The sequence below is a fragment of the Elephantulus edwardii genome, unplaced genomic scaffold, assembly GCF_000299155.1.
Source record: "Elephantulus edwardii isolate Elephantulus edwardi_28Jun2011 unplaced genomic scaffold, EleEdw1.0 scaffold00085, whole genome shotgun sequence".
NCBI classification, from domain to species: Eukaryota; Metazoa; Chordata; class Mammalia; order Macroscelidea; family Macroscelididae; genus Elephantulus; species Elephantulus edwardii.
The window spans coordinates 11,117,933-11,128,005 of NW_006399835.1; the positions used below are offsets into that span (position 1 = coordinate 11,117,933).

A 10,073-nucleotide genomic window follows, 5' to 3' on the forward strand; every position below is an offset into this window, starting at 1 on the left:
GGACACACTGACAAAGAAGATTAATCAGAACTGGCTTTGACAAAAACTGTGGCATTTGGACAAGAACAAACTGGGAGGAGAGTAGAGAGAATAGTGCAACAATGAATGAATGGAAACCCCAAATCTCTGTAAATGTTTATGAAAATTAATAAAATATAATTATAGGAAAAAAAAAGAAGTTCAAATTCGCCAGCCATTCTGTAGGTAAAAGATGTGCATGTGAAAGATGGACAGTGAATAAGGAAGAATAAAGAATTGTTGGATTTCAGTGTGCTATGGACTTCCAGAAGAACAAAAAAATCTGTCCTATGAAAAATGTAGCTAGAGAGTTCTTTAGAAGCAACATGAGGAACTTGGACTCACATACTTTAGACATTTTGTAAGGAGGACCCAGTCCCTGATGAAGGACACTATATTTGAGAAAGTAAAAATAGAAAGAAACTCAAAGAGATGAATAACAAATTAGCAACATCATAAAAAGTGCTTAATTAAGAAAAAAAAAGTTTACTGAGGAATTGTCATGGACTGAATCAGGAAATGTCTATTATGATAGAATGAAAACGGCTTCACCTCACCACTGAGCTGTTTGGCAGCATCGTGATGGATGGTGACGAGATTGAGATTGTCAACAGCTTCAGTTTGTTTGGCTCTACAATCAACACTCATGATGCCAGCCGCCAGGAAATTAAAAGATTAATTGTGTTGGGAAAATCTGCTATCAGAGACCTCTCCAAAGTATTGAAGAGCAATGATGTCAATCTGGAGACTAAGGTGCACCTGATACAGGCCATGGTCTTTGCAATTACTTGCTATGTTTCAGAAAACTGGAAAATGACTAGGGAAGATAGAAGCAAATTAGAAGTCTTTGAGCTGTGGTGCTGGAGAAGAGTATCGAATACACCATGGACAGCTAGGGTAACAAACAAGTTCATTGTGGAGAGGGTGAAACCAGGCTGCTCCTTTGATGCATGGATTCTGAAGCTTCACTTGACATACTTTGGGCACATTGCAAGGCAGGATCAGTCCTTGGAGAGTGACATCATGCTTGGAAGGGTGGAGGGACAGCGCAGGAGAGGAAGACCCTCGATGAGGTGGACTGATTCAGGGACTGGGGTAATAGGGATATGTGTGTCAGAGACAATAAGATTAGCACAAGATAGGGCAGCGTTTAGGGCTGTTGTGCACAGGGTCACTATGAGTCACAGGCAACCTGACGGCACATAAAAACAACAACCACAACCACCAGAAAAGGAAACAGTATATATTCTTAAATTGTTGAATCAGAAACTGTTGCTGTCAGATACCATTGAACTGACTTTAACTTACAGTGACTCTGGCCCTACACTATCTTCACAATATCTATTGTGATTAAACCTCTTGCTGTAATCACTATGTCAAACATTCTCATTGAAGGTATTCTTCACTTTTGCTGGTTTATTTTTTTCCCCTTTATCCTTCTTCTTTTTTTATTTTTAATGGGAGAACACAAACACAGTCCCCTATTACCAAAAATTATGCAATTGAATTTCACACTTTTGGGGAATAGCAAAAACCAGCGCATCTGGAACACAATGGATTAAGCCTTGCCCTGGGAAAACCAGGGCAAGTATCTCTCATAGTATCTCATAGTATCTCTCCCTCCAACTAAGAATACCGATCTACGTTTACAAGCACAACAGACATACTTTTTCAAGGGCTAGTCTCGCCTGATAACATGTACTAAATATATAAGATGAAGTTTCACCATCTTTCCTTCTAAGAAGCCCTTTGGTTGCACTTCTTCTAAGAGCAATTTGATTTGTTCTTTTGGAAGCCAATATATTTTGGCAATGTAAACTGAACTGACTCAAAGGCATCAATTCTTCTTTAGTTTTCCTTATTCATTGTCCAGTTTTTATAAGTGACATCTTTGTTTTTCAGCATTTCAAAGAAATCCTTGATAGCAGGTTCCCCAAGGCAATATAAAAATTGATTCCTTTTTTAAAATGAATTTTAATGAAGTTTTACAAAGACTTCAGATTTCTATTCATTCATTGCTGTTCTTTTCTCCCTGCCCACCCCTCCCCACCCCAGTTCACTCTTCTCTTTGAAGAGGAAAAGTCTTTCATTGTTATACAATCCCCTCCCTCCTAGTCCATGGATGTTGATTGCGGATCCAAGTAAAAGAAAATTCTTCCAAAATTCTTATTTTCTCTATTTACAATGTTGCCTATTGGCCAGCGGTAATTATTTTTGCTTTCTTGATATTGAAATACAATTCTGATTGACTGAAAACTGCATTCTTTGATTTTCTTCAGTAAATGCTTCAAGTCCACTTTATGTTTAGCAAGCAAGATTCTATCATGGCAAATTGTAAGTTGTTATTGTGCCCACCTCTAATTATGAACTAAGAGTTACAAAACGACTGAATGAAAAACTTTCAGATGAGTTAAAGGTGAGCTATCTAAACCTGATAATTTGGTGGTGATAGGTTCATAAAAGAAATTTTTTTTAAAAACCCACACAATACATACATGAGAGAATCATCCTATGGTTGGCGAAAGGTACAGGCCAATAACTTTATTACAAGATGGTTCTAGTCCTCAGGAGTCCCAAGGAAATGGATAGGACAATTTTTTAAAGTGATATAGTCTTCATCAATTATGTGCATTTCTAGAAGTGCATTGTTAAGATTTTGAGAATTTATTTCAACATTATCAGGCACAAGCATCTTGTTTCTATTTGCCTATAATGGTAAAGATTCTTTGGGAGTAGATTCATTATTTTACACAGACCTCAGGTTGGGGGGGTGGGGAAGTATTGTCCTTGTGTTATCTGGCCCAAGATTAAATGGATGGCCACTTGGAAAGGCAGATTTCAAAACTGAGCAAGATTTCTATTTATGGACTTCCTTGTTTATATACAAACCGAATACATCTAATTTTAGACTTTCATACAACACAGTAGCTACAACAATGGGCTCAAACATAACGCTAAATATGAGAACAGCACAGGACTATAAGCGTTTTGTTCTGTTACATATACATTATGCATCAGAATGACTCAGCACTTAAAACCGATAAAATAGAAAGCACCAGAACCATCAGTATCAATTATACAGTCCTATCTACCAATCTACCATGATTCCTGATTAACTATCAGATTCCGTTCAGAAAATTCTATCTAGTTTCTTTAGAATAGTGAAACCCATTTAAGCAAAATTAATTTCTGAAAAAATTATCAGGAGGATATTCCCTGAAAGATATACCTGAAGAAATTTGTAACCATGTCTTGAGAAATTATTTATATAAGCATTTCAAATCTACCAGGCAGCCCTTTTCTCTTTTCTCAGCCCTTCTTGAGTTAAGGTTTGATGTGTTTTCTTGTCTATCAGTGAGGAGCCCAGATGACACATTGGTTAAATGTTCAGCAGTTCAAATTTACCTGCCATTCTGTGGGAGAAAGATGTACAATGTGTTCTCATACAGATTACTCTCTTAATTCACCACTATCAAGTCGATCCCAACTCAAAGCAATTCTCCACTGGGTTTCCAAGGTTATAAATCTAAAGGGGAAGAGACTGACCATATTTTTCCTACAGAGTTGCTAGTGGATTCAAAATGATGGAAATGTAAGTTCATTTTGTTAGCAATACAACATGCTATGGACTATGTCACTTGAGTTCCTTAAATTACTACTGTCTTGGAAAACTTTTGGGGCAGCCATATAGGGCAGCCATGTGTTAGCATTTTCTTCTATTATACACAGGGCCTTTTAAGTCCCATTATTGCAGAAGTGGATGACCAGTTCTTCCTCTTGGTATGTCTCAGACTGGAAGCTACACTGAAACCTGTCCACTAGGGGTGAACCTGCTAATATTTGAAACGCCTGTGACACAAGTTCCAGAATCACAGCAACACAAAAGCTACGATAGTGTGGTTACCTGAAAGATAAGTAGTGACACCTCATCTCACCTACTTTGGATACCTTGTCAGAAGAGTTCTGTTCTAGGAAAAAGACATCAGTCTAAGAAAGGTAGAAGAAGGTCAGTGAAAGAAAAGAATGTCCTCGGCAAGACAGACAGACTTAGTAATGGCAACAACACACTTGAGCAGGGCAGAGAGTGTGAGGACAGTACAGGATTTGGCAAGGTTCAGATTTGTTCTTCTTAGGGTCACCGTGGTTCATAGTCAATTGGATGGCACCTAAAAACAAAGCATAGAGATCAGCTTGAAAGCAGTGGGTTTTGTGTGGTGTCAGTGTCTGGATAGATTTACTGTTCTTTCTTGAATGTTTCCAGTTGCTTTTAAGTTGCTAAATGGGCTAAGAATCAAGCTGGTTCTAGAAGTTGTGTTTTCTCAGTGTATTAACTCAATTTTACAATCATTCTTAATGGGAAAGTGATTTCCTCAACTGGAACACAGCATGTGTACTGACCTATGTCAGTCAGGATATTCAGAATGTCCTATTTCCAGTGAACAGCATATTTTCTTAGAAAGGAGCCCATTCATATCTATAGAGAAGGGGAAATAGTAACGTGGGCATCTGGTACAGTCCTTTGGACAGTCTGTTTGACCCAGAGGTCTGAGATGTAATAGCTTTATTACAAATCCCACGTTCACCACCAGTTGCCCATCAATGTCAATAAATTCCGGCTGCACATACAAAAGCAGAGTCCAGCTGCATCAAGGCTAATCTACTATTGACATGTGGAAGATATATGCACGCAGCCCCCTGATGAAGAAGGAAGTAGGCGTTGGAAGAGTACCAAAAGTAAACAGCTTTCTATCTCTCTGCAGGCGTATATGCAAAATTAATCATTCCTGTGATGGTGATAAATGTTTTATATTTTTCTACTTCTCCTTCTAATAAAATTAAGATCATGTACATCTTTTGAGTTACTTATGAGGCTAAGCTCTTATGGCCATCTCGAAGGCTAGTTTACTATTTATGAGTGCGGTTAACTGTTGTGCTTTTTACATTTCTTTAATGGCCTTGGTAATGGAGAAGACATTAGATGTTACAATGTTTTCTCCATTTAGTGGGCTTTAATCTTAGCCTCCCTGGGGTAAAATGGAGTGGGGGTGATCTGACAAAAAGACCCATTTTTTATGCTTCCTACTCTGGTCTATATGAGCCGCAAGCGACTCGACAGCACATAACAATAACAACTCTGGTCTATTCTACCACCTGGTAGAGAAGTAATCCCAGATGCACTGGATACAATAACCCCACAAAAGTAGTGCTGTTGTGAAAGGGGAAAGATTCAGTGTGAAAAACTATATATACGAACTTTATGAACTTTTTATGTAAGCTAGTATAAAATTTTTAAAAAGAAACATGGGCACACAGTAGTACCTTTGTTTATCTGCTAACACTATGATCTTGGAAGAGACTTTAAAGGCACCAAACAGTGCACAGAGTCTTTGGCTAATAGCCTCATGTCTTTAAGTAGCATTATTTCCTGTCATTTCATCTAGCCAATATTGGTATTCTGTACATAAATCACTTCTTCTGAATTCTTAATCAGGTTTGGATCCTGCTTGCATATAACTAATATGAAATGGTGATGTGTAGATGTCCTCAATGTTAATGGGCTGTCACTAAGCTGTACTCCTTGACTCCGTGTTTGGAATACTTGAGAATCACATGATCTAAAAACAAAAAAAGAGGTAAGTTAGGCAAAATTCATATCCACTTCCCAATATCTGAGTGGCCTACATGGAGAACTTTAATCTCTCCAAATCTTGGTTTTTTAATCTGTAAAATAATTAATTTTCTGTCTTATTATTATGGGTATGATGCAGTGAATTACTTAATAATGCCTGCCCAGCCATGGTCTTGTGACTTGTGCAGCTCTAGTTGCTTTGTGGTAAGGAAGTACACTGCCAACACAAAAGTATGTGGTTCAGATTCACCAGATGCTCCACAGAAGTAAGATGGGCCATCTCTTCCTGTGTGATTTGCCACCTCTGAAAACCCACTAGAGAGTCAGCAATCAGTTGGTACTGACTCAACAGTAACAACCACACAACATAATTATGTAAATAAATCTCTTGTCCCATAAAGGGAATTAAACAGTCTGCTAATAACAGAAATAAGGTGCATAGAAGCTTTGCTGGTTTTGTTGTTGTTGTTGATTGTCATTGAGTCAATCACTACTCATAGTGACCCTGTGAAGAAAAGGCCTGAAGCCTTTCTATAAGTATCAACATTTATCAAAGTTCATAGAGTTTCCAGAGGCATGTTGTTTAGGAAGTGGATGCCACTCCTGCTTCCTGTAGAACCATGTAAATAAGTTATATAGTACCCTAAAGAAGAGAGGAGGTAGGGAATTTCACTGTCATTAAGGAGAACAACCAGGAACAGAGCTTGTGCTTTGACCCTGAGGCCCCGGTGTTTAGAACCTCCTGGGCCCAGGAACCAGGGAAAGCTCTGACAGAATGAGACAGCAAAGACACAGACTGGCAAGCTATGCTTACCAACACATGGAGCAAGGGAGTAGGGCATCTTTGAGCAGGACATGATCAAGGTGCCACTAGGCACTTATCTGTAAAGCTGAAGAGCTTTGTCACACTTAGGAGAGCAAGACAGAGGCCAGGATCAAGAGGAAACTGTTCTTAAGAGGCTGAGAAGTATTTGTCTTAAGGGTAAAGGAGAGGAAAGCAGAAAGAAAGAAAAGCCTACCTGCAAGTGCAGACAAGAGGAAGCTGTCTTGATAAAAGAATTGTATCCTGAATTTTAGCCTGTTGATTGTGATCCTAAGGTGTACCTGTTACTTCCTGTTGAACTCATGCTCTAGGTATAGTCAAGCCATTGACATTAATGATTTAACTCAGTTGAAAAGTAGAGACTGTTGTGGGGGGTTACCACCAGTTTAGAATCAGTAAAAAATATAATTAGAGGGTGGAGGTACATTTGAACTTGCAGTTGAAGTCTACCCTACTCAGTTGAGGTCTTCTAGGCTGACATTTGACACCATGTTGTCTTTACAATGGAGACAAAAGAAGTAGCTATATGTAAAACATCTAATGCATGTTAAACACTTAACAAGTGTCAATTGTCACTCATTATGCTTGATTTTGAAGCTGGTTTTATATTGGGTTACGTTGTCATGGTTGTTAAAACATTCTCTTGGTAACCAAACAGCCAGCAGTTTGAACCGGCCAGTTACTTCCAGAAAGATGAAGGAATTTGCTTCCACCATCAAGTTGCACTGCTTCCTTTTAGGGTCATTGTGAGTTCAAATCAACTTGATTACTGGTTAATGAAATATGACTAAACTGGCGATTTGATAATTAAAGAAATGGTATTTATTATTTGATTCTTCAACAGTCTCCTAACTCAGATGAAGAAAGAAGAAGATTACTTTAAATACCTTATCTCCTTTTAAATAAATATGCTTTTACGAGAACACCAGTAACAGATACAATGCAGCAAAGATTAGAAATAATACAGAACAGAAAGTAATTTACAGATCTGTCTAGGTGTGACTTAATACCAAAGTCTATGTTGAAGAAAAAAAAAACAAAACCAAAAACACACACCATGGTTTGAAATCCATTATGACAATAGCAGCATCCATTTGGCCTTTGTATCAAAGGAGCTCAGGCTTCTAATTTCAGAGGATGAGCTTACATCTGTATCATTTTAAGGTGTGTGCTATTTTGTATCATGTTACATTTGATTTTATAGGTTTTCTTCTTGCATTTGTCTTTCTCTAATATTGAGATGCATATATAATTATTATTAATATAAATTAAGAATAACCCACTCAAGTTCACAGTCATTGGGATAGTTGTAACTCATAGCTACTCTGTATTGAATTCCCAAGACTGAGCATTTTAACTGGACAACTCTATCTCTCTTTCTCCTGCGCAAAGGCTGAAGACATGGGCATTTGCTTAGTTGTACAACATGCTATGAATTATGCCACAAGTGTTCCTTGGATAAATAACAAAGTAAATAAATAGAAACATTATATAACTATTAATAGTAAGCTGCCAGAACATATCCAAGATTGTGTTAATAAAACCATCTTGTGTAATATTCTTGAACACATTTTTTTTAATTATAAGAATTAAGATTCCTTGTATCAAAAATAAAAGATGGAGATGCAAAAGAAGCAGTCAGTAATAGGTGGCTATTCCAATTCCCTCGGCCAGTATGTTCTCAAGGCTTCCTGCTGTTTTCTTCTGGGAGAATTTTCTCTCACTGGGACATTTCCCCTCCAAGCTATGCAGCAATTTAGACAGCTGAGAATGATCAGACTGTGATCTTGAAATTGAAGTATGACAGCTTAGTAACTAGACAGCTTGAGAGGATGCTCAGCAAGGCTGACAGTTCACCTATTTCAAATTACTCCATTCTGCCTCAGACCCAGACTGGGAGTTGAGTCAATCTTCTGTCCTGCACAGCTGGCCACCTCTCCTTTCATCCCCTCGCTCTCATAGCCTGCTTTGCTTCAAGCTTGCTCGCCGCCCAGAACACCTTCCACCATAGCCATCTCAGCAAGTTTCCGCCTGAACAAAGGCATCAAGCAGGTGCATATGGCTCTGTCTCAGGGTGAAGAAAAGTCCAAGCCATGTATATCGGGATCGATGGCACAGGATAAGGACTGCACTGCAAGACCCGAACCCTAGGCAGTGAGACCAAGAGTATAGAAGAGTTGCCTGAGTACAATTTTAATGGCTCCAGTACTTTCCAGTCTGAAGGCCCCAACAGTGACTTTTATCTCCTCCCTGCTGCCATATTTCAGGATTCTTTCCACAAAGGACCCCAACAAGTTTGTGTTCTTTGAAGGCTATAAGGACAACTGAAAACTTGGAGAGACCAATTTAAGGCACTCCTGTAAACAGATAATGGACGGGGTGAGCAACCAACACCCCTGGTTTGGACTGGAGCAGGAATAACACCTTCATGGGGGTAGACTACCACCTCCTTTGGTTGGCCTTCCGATGGTTTCCTGGGACCCCAAGGCCTGTATTACTGTGACAGGGACACTGTGGGGGCTAACTACTGGGCCTGTTTGTACACTGGCATCGAGACTGTTTTTGTTCACTGGTCAAATAAGGAAGTCATGCCTGCCCATTGGGATCAGATAGGCCCCTGTGGAGGAATTGACATGGGAGTTCATCGCTGGGTGGCCGCTTTCATCCTGCACTGCATAGGTGAAGACTTTCACATTAGAGCAACCTTCTCGCACACAACCCATCCCTGGTAACTGGATGGTGCAGGATGTTATACCATCTTTAGCACCAAGGCCATACGAGAAGAGAACGGTCTGAAGCACATTGAGGAGTCGAATGAGAGACTAAACAGCAACACCAGTACCACCTCTGCGCCTGCAATCCCAAAGGGGGCCTGAACAAGGCCTGGCGCCTGACTGGCTTTCACGAACCTCCAACATCAATGACTTTTCTGCCAGTTGTGGCCAACCATGGCGCCAGCATCTGCATTCCTCGGACTGTTGAAAGATGCTGCCCCTCTGCAAACTCTGATCCCTACTCAGTGACAGAACCCCTTATCTGTACGTCTTCTCCTCGAAACAAGGGACGAACCCTCCAAGTATAAAAACTAAGTGGGCTAGAGCCCCAGTCATCAAATGCCCCCTCTTCTTCATCTCACATCCTCTTCTCCTTTCTCCTACTTACTAGCTGCAATTCAGAGGGCAAAATATCAAGGTCTTTTTTATTCCTCAGGCCCAGTTATTAACTCTTACTTTTTGGGGGCCAGAGTAGAGCAGTCAAGTTCTTAATCTCTCCATGGCCATCCTCCCCTTTCCCTGTCACTGAAGCTTTCTTAAAGACTGAGGAAGACTGCATTAGGAAGGAGGGCATGGGGAAACATAACCATTGCTTCCATTGAGTCAGGTGTGTTTTTTCAATAGGCATAGCTATCTAGGCAGAGCATATATGTTTGTGAAGGTAGGAAAGGAGGAAATTTTTCAGGTAGCTGAAGTAGGTAGCTGTGACAAGAAATCTGGAGAACAACCACTTGGCCAACTGACTGGAAGAGGTCTATATTTGTTCCCATTCCAACTGAGTGTGGAAACTACAGGACAATATCACTGATTTCACATGCAAGCAAGATTC

General features: G+C 39.7%; 1 pseudogene; it reads left to right on the plus strand.

Annotated features, from left to right (window-relative positions):
* The window catches only part of LOC102873118, an 86,007-nt pseudogene extending 76,448 nt beyond the window's left edge, over positions 1 to 9,559 (plus strand).
* The last annotated feature ends 514 nt before the right edge of the window (positions 9,560 to 10,073 follow it).